General features: G+C 39.0%; 1 protein-coding gene and 1 non-coding gene across 5 annotated transcripts in view; both read right to left on the reverse strand.

Moving 5' to 3' along the window:
- FGF14 (fibroblast growth factor 14) overlaps positions 1-12,586 on the reverse strand; it is a 780,497-nt gene that overhangs the window by 173,951 nt on the left and 593,960 nt on the right. The window lies entirely within an intron of this gene.
- On the reverse strand, positions 11,949-12,112 carry LOC115873222. Its single transcript, XR_004048294.1, has one exon. It is a non-coding gene; the product is annotated as a U1 spliceosomal RNA (small nuclear RNA).

The following is a 12,586-nucleotide window of genomic DNA, read 5'->3' on the forward strand; positions in this document are numbered from 1 at the left end:
TTCTTTATTGTGGGTTCAGTGGCAGTGTGCATTTCAAATAACCACCTCTGTATTCAATAGTTTAATCCCCAGAGCTTACCCCAGCCATCCTTGCATGTGTCTCTTTTCCCTCTGGATTGCAGTATTTCCTCTCTCATCGTACCCGGAAGATTTCTGTGCTCTTTGATTTACACCAGTGCAAATGATGGATTAGGCACCCTCCACGAACTCAAATAATTTTAATTTTAATGGACTCTACATTTGAGGAACAAAAATAAGTCTGGAGAGGCAAGATCAGGGCTGTGAGGTGAATGGTGTAAGATTTCCCAGGAAAATTCTAGTAAAACAGCACTTGATGCCCTCTAAGAATGAGCACTATTGCCCTGAGAAATATGCCTTGGCACAATTTTCCTGGCCTTTTTCTCACCAATGCATGTGTCTCTTTGCTGAAACTTAATACTAAACTCCTGTGGCAACCTATCATTCAAGAAAACCTATCAGTATTATTGCTCTGGAAGCCCCCAAACCAGCCACCAAAACCCACTGAGCTGAGTTCTCTGCCTTCAGTTTAACTGGTCCAGCAGATCCTCCTTGGAAGTTATTGTTTAAATTGAACCTTAACTTTATTTTGGAAGGAACTCTAAGGAAAATCAGACAAGTGTATTCTTGAGAGAACTTGTCTGCAGACACCCACTGATCACAGAGAACGTTTGGACATGTGCTGTTTGGATGAAACCCAACCATGTATGAACTAGAACAACCACGGCTTTCTTACTCACCCCCCTAGTGTGGTCCAGGGTTCTTCTCAGGGATGACATAGAATTCGGTGCCTGATAGGGACTTTCTGGGGAGAAAATTCTGTTTCCTAGAAAAATATTTGGCAGGAGATAGGAGTCTCAGATGTAGTTTATGCTCTCTCGCTAATTATTTGTGTGAAATAGGGGAATTTACTGAATTCTCTGGGTTATAACACTCTCATTCACGGCAGGATGATGCTGGAAATGTGACCAGCAGAAGCCATGACAAGCATGGACCAATTCAAAGGAGCACAAAAATTAAAATTCCAGTACATACTTTCTTGAGCATGGAAAGGAAAATCATGAGGTTAATGAGGAAAACACAGAGTGGTCATGGTAGAAGGAATGGTCAAATAATTCCTTATCCAAATGCAACAGAGGCAAAATAAAATTTAATTCAAATGGATAGAATTTTAAAATGTAAATTTGAGCTGATACCTTGATATATTTGAGCTCAGTCTGAAATATTAAATATCATTCTAATAGTTTTCCTCCTCACTTTATTATATCTAAAACTTATTTACAGAAGGAGAATTTCAATTACCCAGTTTCTTCAACAGAGTTTTGAGCTAGGTTGGAAACCACCAGCCACTGTGCTGGTGAAAGATGAGGCTCTCTACTCCTGTAGCGTCTCAGAAACCCAAAGGGCAGCTGTATCCTGTCCTACGGGATCATTATGAGTCGGAATGGACTCAGTGGTAGTGAGTGTTTTGTTTTTGTGTTTCCTCAAAGCTACTTCATTTTTAGAGTGTAGAAAGTTGAACTATGCATATGCATTCCACTTGAACTTCAGTGGTATATAATCTAGCCAAGAAAGTAAGATAAACGTGGAAACCATATCAAGAAACATTAAACATTAACTATTAAGAGAGGCTTAAACTCGGCCATTCTAGGGTAGAAGAGCTAAATGTTCTCTTCTTTATCTGTCTACTTCGCCCTTTGTATCATCTTTATTACTGTTGATGTATAATGAGTCCTTACTAAGGGTAGGGATGGTCTCATGCATTTTATATGTTTAAATCATTTCAAATTCACATTTGATTGTTCCCATCTAAAATAAAGGAAACTCAAGTTGCTTCCCAAATGACCCAGCTTTGTAGTGGTGGAGTGCAGCCCAGGCCAGGCGATCCACTCCAGCCAGGGAGCCGCACTGGAGCTCGGCTCTCAAAGGCTAGACTGCGTCTGGTGGGTTTTCATTGGTTGGTTTGTTCCCTGTTGGTGTCCTCCAGTCCCTGCTGTGATAGAAAAGACTTTGCTGGCGGAAGGAGGACGCAAGTGAGAGAAAGCAAAAGTAACGTGACATTTTGAAACGGCACCTACGCTACGAACACATGTATATTTTGCTAAAACAGTTACATCACTGGCTGCTTTGCGGTATGGCAGGATCACTGTCATTCTGAAATGTCTGCCATCAAAGTCTGTTCACATTCAAATGAAAGCTGAAGTCCAGAAAACATGAGTCTGCATGTGTTGACCTTACCCCATGTCATTTTACGCTCCTATCAGAGGAAGACATAACTACTCCATTCTCTCAAGAAGGCATTCACAAAGAGCTCGATTCTTAAGAGCCCCATGCCCTGTTTCTGATGGTGGAATCTTTTTATGGAAGAGTTTAGATTGTATTCTTGAGTACATATCACTGAGCGTATGCTTTTTGTAACAGGGCCAAAAAGCACTTCCAAATTACTTGCTGACTTGAAGTAAAAATGCTTCATGCAAATGTCAAACCAAAGCTATTGTCAAACATTAACATACTCGGCATACCCAGAAGCCTGCACAATCATAACCCAGGAGCATGGATCTGGGGTAGCACTATCTATATTTAAATGTTTTCTACAACTTCATAAGGTAGATGTGTTTGACAGCACAGGAAATCAGAACTCAGATAATCCCAACATCTCAAATGTCTCAGAGACAATACTTGGTGAGCCTGAGATCCTTCATGCCAAAACTTTTAGTTCTTTCCATTGCATGGCCCACTATTCAAATAGAAAGGGCCCGTGATAATCTTTTTTTTTTTTTCAGGACCACAGGCAAATAGATGCTTACTAGATAATCACTGAAGTATCTTAAATCTCAGAGAACTTAGTGTATAACAAGCTCAGGTTTTTCTTTAGAGTCCTACGGAATGGATGGTTCTATTTAGGTCACCATTTAAATATGGATGACTGAAACAGAATCCACACATAATAATTGTCTGTTGAATTAATGATTATGTTGAGAAAATTATTAACTTACTGAAAGGGGTGTCTACAGCCTTGAGTTCATATTTGGACGTTGAATTTATTCAGAATATTAAGGGTTTCACAGTAGGTGGGTCCTAGTGTCTCCTGAATAGAACAGCATGAGGCACTGAGATCAAAGTAATTATAGAGGTTTGTTGAATACTCCAGATCTCCGGATGGTAGCTCTTGACTGTGAACCTACAGGTTGGTGGTTAAAATTCACCCATTAGCACCGTGGAACAAAGGGTTAGAAATCTGCCTCTGTAAAGATTATATGCAAGAAACCCCGAGGAGCCACTCTCCTCTGTAATGGGTGGGGTCACCGGAAGTGGTAACAATTTTGATTTGCCTGGATGCACAGTGCTGCCCCTCCAGTCTGTTTTTTCCTACACTTTTCACAAGATGACTTTCCTGTGACCCTATTGTGTATTCAGATTCTTGGCCAGGAGATTCTTTGCAGGAGAGGTGAAGCGAGAGGGTAGGGACCCTCTCGAGAAGACCCATTGACAGTACTCTATAATTACAGACTGGTGCTCAGGTATCTATCCTATGGATTTTAACTCTGTGTGGGGAACAAAGCATCTGAATTAACTGAATGTCAGACTTGTGTTGTGATTTCTAGGTGATAAATGCACAGCAATGGTTCTACTTGGAATTCACTCACAAAATCTTTGCAACTCTGTAATACTTTTTATTTTCAAGAAACAACTGAACCTCAGTTATGTAGGTACGGTCAGTTTCACTATCTTTTTTATTGCCATACTCTCGATGACACATGAGTTAAGTGCTTGTATGTTACATGAAAAATCAGAATTTCAGGCACACCACATTATCTATGGGAGAAAAGACCAGGGGGTCAGCTCCCATCAAGATTTCAGCCTAGGAAACACGTCCATCTATCAACATATGGTTGCTATATATCAGAACTGACTCAATCGTTCACAACAAAATACATCCTTAATGCAAATGAATACAATTTTAGAAAATACTATCTATAGTTTCTTTTGCAGATCTCTAACAAATATTTAGAACTAATTTTAAAAATCATGCATTCGAATGTAATACATGGACTATGAAAAATGTACTATATAGAGACTATATAGTACTATATTGGGAATCCTTGGGTGGCACACACATTTAAACATTTGGCTATTATGTAAAAACTGGTGGTTCAAATCCACTCAGAAGCCACTCAAAAGAAAGGTCGAAGTTTAGAAATCTGCATTCCAAAAGTCAGTCACTAAGCAACAACTTAAGGACTGCAGTTGTTTTCAGCAAAAAATGAGTCACCATGAATGTGATAACAGTTTGATTTTTTAATATATATGTAGGTGCATGTATAACAGATATATTTAAAGTTAATATCTATATGCCATACACACACACACACACACACCACAACTGTTATTTCTCATGCATAGCAATCTTATAGCACATAGTAGGACAGCTCATTAGGGTTTCCAAGACTATAAATGTTTATGGGAGCAAGCAGTCTCCTATTCTCATCTTTCTCCCATGGAGCGGCTGGTGGATTTGACCTGCCAACCTTGTAGTTAGCACTCCAAAACTTAATGCACTATGTCATCAGGAGGGTACATATACACGCACAATGTGGTAGTTACATAAGCTGGTGTCAATTGGGGACTTGAGAGGATAAAGAGTGAAGGGGTAGAGTCTAGTCTGTCAATCGGATCATAGCCAGTGAGACTTCTGTGTGGTCATGGCCTTCCCCTGAGGATTCTGAGAATTCCGGTATTTGTCCTTCTTGGAGAAGGAAGACATTCTCTCTCTTGGCTCACTTCCTGAGGGAAGCTCTACTGACAAGACACATGGCACAACACTGATAGACCCCCATGCCTTGGAAACTGGAGCAGCCACATGAAGAACCCTGCTATCACTGAGATGCTTACAATGTTACTGGATCCACAAGACTTCCAACCCATTGGCCTATGATCATCCTGCATTTAGCATCATTGCATGTGTTTCATGAGTCTGATGGGGATTTTAGAGATCGGTCTCAGACATATGGGTTAATATCAGATGTATGGACTTGATCTGGATTGGGCTGGGCTGTATTCTCAACATTCAATTGCTCTTGTATATAAACCTCTTTCTTATACACATTTGGGTGTTTATGAACTTGTTTCTCTAACCTACCCAGACTAACACACACACAAACACACACATTTAGATATGCCTATATTCTTAAACATTGACATAAATGTTCTAATTATCATAATTTTGTCTTCCCAAAATCTCTGAGTGTTTCCAGAGCAGAGAAAGTATATCACCCATCAATTCGCTTTCAAACCAATGTCTCAGGGTCTCATAACAGAAAAAGCTGTGTGGTAAACGTAGCCAAGAGAATAGGCCCTGCTGCTGACACTGTGCCCACGTTTAATTGTATAGCTGGTGTAACTTTGACTTGTTCTTTATGTGTTTATGATAGGCATGGTGATGTTGGCTGACCTAATGTCATTAATAGCCACCATTCTGCCAGCACATAATCTGCCAGAACATAAAATCTGAAGATTAAACAAAACATAATTGAGTAGTTCATGCATTTTATAGAAAACATTTCAAATGTCATCATATGTGATAAAAAACATTCTCAAGGTCACTCAGAAGCACTGCTAGCTCTCCATTAGTTTTCTCAGCTATATATTTTCTTCTCACATAGTAAGAGGCAGTCAATCTCACTCTGCAATCAATATATATATAATCTCCCCCAAATAAAAACAGGATTGTGCTGAGCAGAGTGGAACTTTTGTACTATACATTTTTCCTACTAGGCAAGCATCCAGCAACTCATTCTGAGTTAGTGCACCTAGTGGCATTGCCTGGGGAGGTTCTCTCTTGTCACAGTGAAATTTTTCATAAAAACAGATTGGCTCAAACATTTTTTGTGAAAGTCAATTTAAGAGAACAGCATGTGGCTTTGGAATTTTGTATCCTGATTGGGAAAAATGCTACAGAAACTGTTGTGATGTTGAACACAGCTTACAAGGACAGCACTATGGGAAAAACTCAAGTGTATGAGTAGTTTTCTTCTTTCAAAAAATGTGAAATGTCAATTGATGACACAGCTCATTCTGGACGCCCATCAACTTCCCAAATAGACAAAAATGTTGGCTTGTTGTGCATTTGGAGTTTGTTCAACCAGGTTAAAGAATTAATCAAGCTTTTTATTTAGAAGTTGTAAAACGATTGCATAACAGTGTGCCACAAAAAAAGGCCTAATTTGTGGCAGAAAGGGGGGGGGGCACTGGTTTTGCCACCATGACAATGCATATGCTCACTCAGCCATCTCAGTGCACCCATTTTGGTCAAACAAAACAGCATGCCTCTTGCCCCATGCACCTTACTCACTTGACCTCACTCTGTGCAATTCCTTTTTCCCCAAATGAAGGGGGACATGAAAGGACAGCAATTTGATGATGTAGAAGAGGTGAAGATAAAAACAGCGGACATGCTGTCACCCATCCAAACAGATATGTTTGCAAAATGTTTCCAGGAATGGAATCGCAGATTTGACAAATATATTAAATGTAATGGAGAGTATTTTGAAGGTGATAAGATTGTTTCATTTAAAAAAAAATTAAATACATAGCTTTGAGAAAAAAATCCTGCTTCTTGGGCGGAGGGGGATATCCCCTCATATATGTAATTTATCTTAAAGGATTAAAACCAACTTGTAAACCATGACTGAATATCACATTGAGCAAACCTGCTGCAAAGCCCTCTTTAACATGTTAAAAAGCAAAGATGTGACTGGGAGAAACAATGTAAGCCTGACCGAAGCCAGGTATTTTCTGTGATCTCATGTGAATGAGAAAGCTGGATAATGAATTGGGGAGATACTTAATTGCTGTCTCTGAAATGTGGTGTTGGTGAAGAAGATGCAAAGTGCCGGGTACTGCCCGAAGAGCAAACAAGTCCGTCTCGGGAGGAGCACGGCCAGCATGCTCCTCAGAAGCAAGGGTGACAGATTTCATGTCACATGCTGGAGACATGCAATCAGGAGAGACCATCCCTGTAAAAGAATATCAAGCTTGGTGAATCCGAGAGTCATCGACAAGGGAGAGGAACTTCACCGAGAGGGATTGACACAGTGGCTGCAACAATTGTGAGGATGACTCAGGGCCTAGCTGTATTTCAGTTTGTTGTACACAGAGTCTAATGATACACGGAGAAAAGTACCTAACTGTACATATCCAAACATTGACTTCTATGCCTTGCCTTGTTCATTTAGTCTGGAAAATTCCGTCTTATTAGTTTATTAGTAGAGAACAATTATCCACATGTCTAGATAATACACAGATTGAAATGATTAGTCCATGGTGGCAAATCCTTTATCTTGCAGATATTCTGAAAGAGACAACCTTTGAAAAATCATGAAAGTGCACTCATTTGTTAATGACATTGCAATGGTAAAATATGTGACTGCCAACTGCAAGGTTGGTGGTTCAAGCCATCGGAGGCGCTGTGAGAAAAAAGACCCATGAATCTGCTCTTGAAGATTTCCTATTTCATTGAGTCTTATCTGACTGAGGTGGAGTTCTCCTCGGTGTTGTACAATCACTGTGTTTCAGAATCTATCCCGTGTCAGACCACAACAACATCCGCTAGTCTATGTCAAGATGGTGAATTTTATTTAATAATTATAATTCTCATTCTTAATATATTTTTCCATTGGTTAGTTGCTACACGTTGGGCTGTTAACCACAAGGTCACAGACTTGACAGCTTCTAGCAACACAGTCGTCTTGCTTAAGGATGTATTTTATTCCCATTATACTTAAAAAATGAGCAGGTAGGAAAGAAACATCTAAATAAGTGAAATCCAGAGAAAAGTACCTATATATACATATCCAAATGTGTTGGGAGCCGGTGGCCTTTAAGGCCTTGGCCTCAGCCTGAGCCGAACTTGGCTGCTTCCTAGTCTTTCATTTGCAAAACCTGTAAGGCCCTGCCTAAATTCCTGCCTCCGCATTCCTAGCTACGTGCTCTGTAGCACGGGCAGTTGTAAAGTTGACCTTTTCACCCATTGGTTAATAATGCCAGGCGCTCATTGGACTAAGATGGACTTTGCTTTACACCTGATGGACCTTAATCTGCATGCAGGACGTCTTTGAGAACTAGCGCACGCCCTTTTACCTACAGCTGATTGGTTAACGTTCTTATGCTTCATTAATGTACCTGTTGGATTGGATGCTGTGTCGTACACCTTATTAAAATATGCACCTCCCAGTTCCCCCTTTTTTATACCCCAGCTTTGCCCAAATAAATGAGCTTGATCAGAGTTTTGTCTTGCTCCACGTCTCCGTGTCTTTTCTCCATCCAGGTTCCACTTTCCCCGCAGGGCCTTGCTCGTGCGTCCCGCAGGCCGGGACGCGACACAAATGTCTATGCTTCGCCCTGTTCCTTTGGGTTGGAAAAGTTAGGTCTTATTAGTTTATTAATGGAGAATAATTATCCACATGTCTAGACGACACACAGATTGGAATGAGTCATCCGTGGTGTCATACCCTTTATCCTGCAGTCAGTCTTTCAGAGACTGAACTCGCCTTAGCAAAATCACTCTGAAGTGGATTGAACCAGAATAGCCATGAACACATTACAAATCACGCTGGGTCTTTGAGAGCTCTCCATTTATAAGATTGGACATTATGGATTTATTATTATTATCATACTTCACTTTCTCTTTTCATCATCCTCTCAAATGTAAAATCACCTTAAGTAACCAGTAGTACAATACAACACGTTTTCAAGAGTTAGACATTATTTTGTATCACCAAATCAGCTAGGTGGAACACTTAAATCAAAAGATAATACCAGTAGATATTGATGAAAAATTAGATCTTTTTCATAATCTACCACTGTATCAAGTATTACACCCTCATTATTTGTTAGATCAGCAAAGTTTCACCTGAGCCCTGGGAGTCTCTTGTCGATGAAATGATCAGAACCTTTGATACTTGCAATATATTGCCTCAAAGTGTCTGTTTCATTAAAGAGATCCAAAATAATTATTAGGAATGTAATACTAGTGAAGTGATTATTTGTAATTTTAAAAATTAAGGTGATACTTTTGCACCTGAAGTTTAAGGGCTTAATAAATATGAAGAATTCCTAAGCACTGAAGCCTGGATATCAGGAATAAAATAAATAAATCAAGACCGGCTTTTGTGACTCAAAGAATCAATGTAGAGACTGGACAGCCTCTGCCTTCGAACCTTCACGTATTGTTGATGTGACTGTCTTGTCCTTTATTCCCTTTGGTGGTGGCTGCTGCCATTGCATGAAGGATGCATAAAATTAATGAACTTTGTCTACATTAAAATTCAAAGGTGCTATTTGATATTTCTTAGACTAAACACAGAGGAACGATAGCCCAAGGTAATTCTTCTGCTCCTGACTGCAGTGCACAATCTTCTTTTTAAAATGTAATTGTAAGTTAAATAATGGCTCAATGTTATTCCACCAGGGTATACATTCATCTTTATGAAGTCTATAAAGCAGTATTTCAAATGACTCAAATGCCTTAAGAAAATAGCTAAATCATCTACAGCATCTGTGGTATAATTTCTTAATAATTTACTACTTATTTTAATATGATTTTTCACATTAGATTTTATTTCTTTGTGGATCTTAAGAGTATGCCTCTTATCATTTCCCATGGTAAATGTTCCCTGGAGAACCTTTAAAAATTATGAAAGTGCATTTATTTGTTAATGACATTGCACTGGTAAAATATGTCACTGCTAACTGAAAGATTGGTGGTTCAAGCCCATCAGACCTGCTGTGAGAGGAGGTGCATGAACCTGCTCCTGTAGATTTCCTGTTTCATTGAGGCTACTCTGTTTTGCATGATCCTGTGTTTCAGAATCTATCAGGTGGCAGACAACAACAACATTCATTAGCATATATCCAAATGGTGAAGTTTATTTAATAAAGCCTTCTTAACAGAAATAGAAAATGCAATGTTCAATGTCATGTGCCCCAGAGTGGCTGAAACAAAGCTGCTTGGGTAAAGCAAAGTAGGAGATCTAGCATTTCCTGATTTTATAACATACCATATGGCTATAGAAATCAAAAGAGCTTGGAACTAGTATAACAATCACCACACTAGAGCAATCGAATTTAATTGAGAATCTAGAAAGAAACTCACAGATCTATTGTCTACTGGTTTGGGGGAAGGTGCTAAGTCCATTGGAGAAAGGAAGAAAAGTCTCTTTATTAAGAATACCACAAAATCTGGGCATTACATACAGAAAAAATGAAACAGGATCTATGCTTTACACCATAAACAAAAATAAATTCAGAATGAATGAAAGACCTAAATGTGAAAATTAAAACCATCAAATTCTTAGAAAATAAGCAGAGGCAACATTATCAGACCTAAATTTAAAGAGATTATTTAATATAAAAAAGCACAAATTGCAAATGACAAAATAAAGCAACACCAAAAGTTAAGAACTTGTGTTCATTAAAAGCCCTTCCCCTAAATGTGAAAAGCCAAGCTACTCGCAGGAAGAATAGAATTGGAAAGCAAAAATCTGACAAGCAACTAATAACCAACATACAAATAAAACTTGGACTGCTTCACAACGAAAAGACAAATAATCATAAAATGGCACAGGATTTGACAGACAGTTTACTAAAGAAGACATTCAGAAGGCCACCCAACACATGACATGATGCTCAGCCTAAATGTCCATCAGAGAGAAGCATCAGACCATCATGAGATACCATCCCAATCTCACTAGAATGAGGAAGAGAAAAACAAGAACATAAGGAATGTTGGTAAGTGTGTGGAAAATTGGATCCCTTATCCATTGCCAGCAGGAATCCAAAATGGTGTCTTCATTGTAGAAAACATGTGGCGGTTCCTCAAAAAATTCTAACTAGGACTGCCACGTGACCCAGGAATCCCCTCACAGTATAACCCCAAACACTTGAAAGTAAGGATTATGAAAGGGAGTAGGACACCAATGGTCATGCAGCACTAGTCACAACCAACAAAACAAGTGCAAACAACCTAGATTCCCACTAACTGTTAACGATTAACAGATGAATGCATAAGCAAATCGTGGTGCAAATAACCAGTAGATGAAATTGTCGATTTTTTAAACTATAAAATGAAATTGTTGATTTACATGCAAAAGTTTATACATGTTGTTTGCATTTTAAAATGAGGTTTAAAATTCAAGAAAAGTGTCATTAACTCTCAATGATGACTTAAAGTCATTGTAAGCAAGCACCTTAAAAAGATGCCGATAAATATGCAAACTAACAGTGAAATGTGGTGCGTGCACCTGTCAGTGTGCTGTTCTGACTCTCACCTCTGCATTTATCACACTGTGGTGGCTTTCTGCTGCTGTGATGCTGAAAGCTCGCTACTGGTATTTCAAATGCTCTCAGGTTTACCAATGGTACACACATTTCAGTAGAGTTTCCTGACTAAGAAAAAAATATGGAAGAGATGGTCTACGTCTGGAAATTAGTCATTGAAAGCCTCATTAACAGAAGCAGAACCTTGTCGGATATACTGTTGGAAGATGAGTCACTCAGTGTGAAAGCCATGGGAAATCTGATGGCGAAAGGACTAACGTGTCAAAGAAAGGTGAAACTCTAGACGGGGACTTTGATTTACCTGTGGCATAGCTCAGAGGAGAAAGCGCAGCAGCAAATATGCCTTCACCATTCCACCATGGAATAGCTGAAGGAAGACAATAGGATACTTGGAAGTTGTCAGAAAAGGAATGCAATGCACAAAAATCCATACCTAGGCACTGGTGACTGAAATAAACCAGCACTGGCCATTTTGAATCAGACAATCATTCGGTTTACTATGTTGGGAATGACAAATTAAATAGGAAAGATGTCACATTCATCATAAAAAAAACTCCAAACATTTCTTTTTTCTTTCTTTTTTTTTTTTTAATCAGGGGAGAGCGCCAATGCAGTCCCCCACTACCACAAATTATGCAGTCAAGTTTCCCACATTTGGGGAAATCGCAGGGGTCAGCACATCCGTAGCGCAATGGATAAGCCTCGCCCTGGGGAAACCACCTTCGTGATCATGGTATCTCCCCTGCCAGGTAAATATAAAAAAAAAGTATTTCAAGATCTATCTTGAAGTACAATGTTCTGTGTTCAACTAATATCCACATGCTTCCAAGGAAGATCAATTAATACAACTATTTTTCAAATTTATGCACCAACCACTAAAGCCAATGATCAAGAAATTGAAGAATTCTACCAAATTCTTCAGTCTGATTTTGATTAAACATGCAGCCAAGATACATGAACAATTACCCAGTGATTGTAACATAAAATTCAAAAACAAAAAAAGGATTAGTAGTTGGAAAATATGCTTTCGTGATAGAAACAGAGCTGGAGATTGCATGATAGAATTTTGCCAACTATCGACTTTCCATTGAGAATGATTATTTTCAGCAACATAAACAGTGATGATACACATGGAACTCACCAGATGTAATACAAAGGAATCAAATTAACTACATTTGTGGGAAAGGGCAATGGAGAGGTTCAATATCATTAGTCAAAACAGTCCAGGAAC

Source organism: Echinops telfairi, unplaced genomic scaffold (assembly GCF_000313985.2).
Source record: "Echinops telfairi isolate 266 unplaced genomic scaffold, ASM31398v2 ScPeMD7_7467;HRSCAF=8505_0, whole genome shotgun sequence".
Classification (NCBI taxonomy): Eukaryota; Metazoa; Chordata; class Mammalia; order Afrosoricida; family Tenrecidae; genus Echinops; species Echinops telfairi.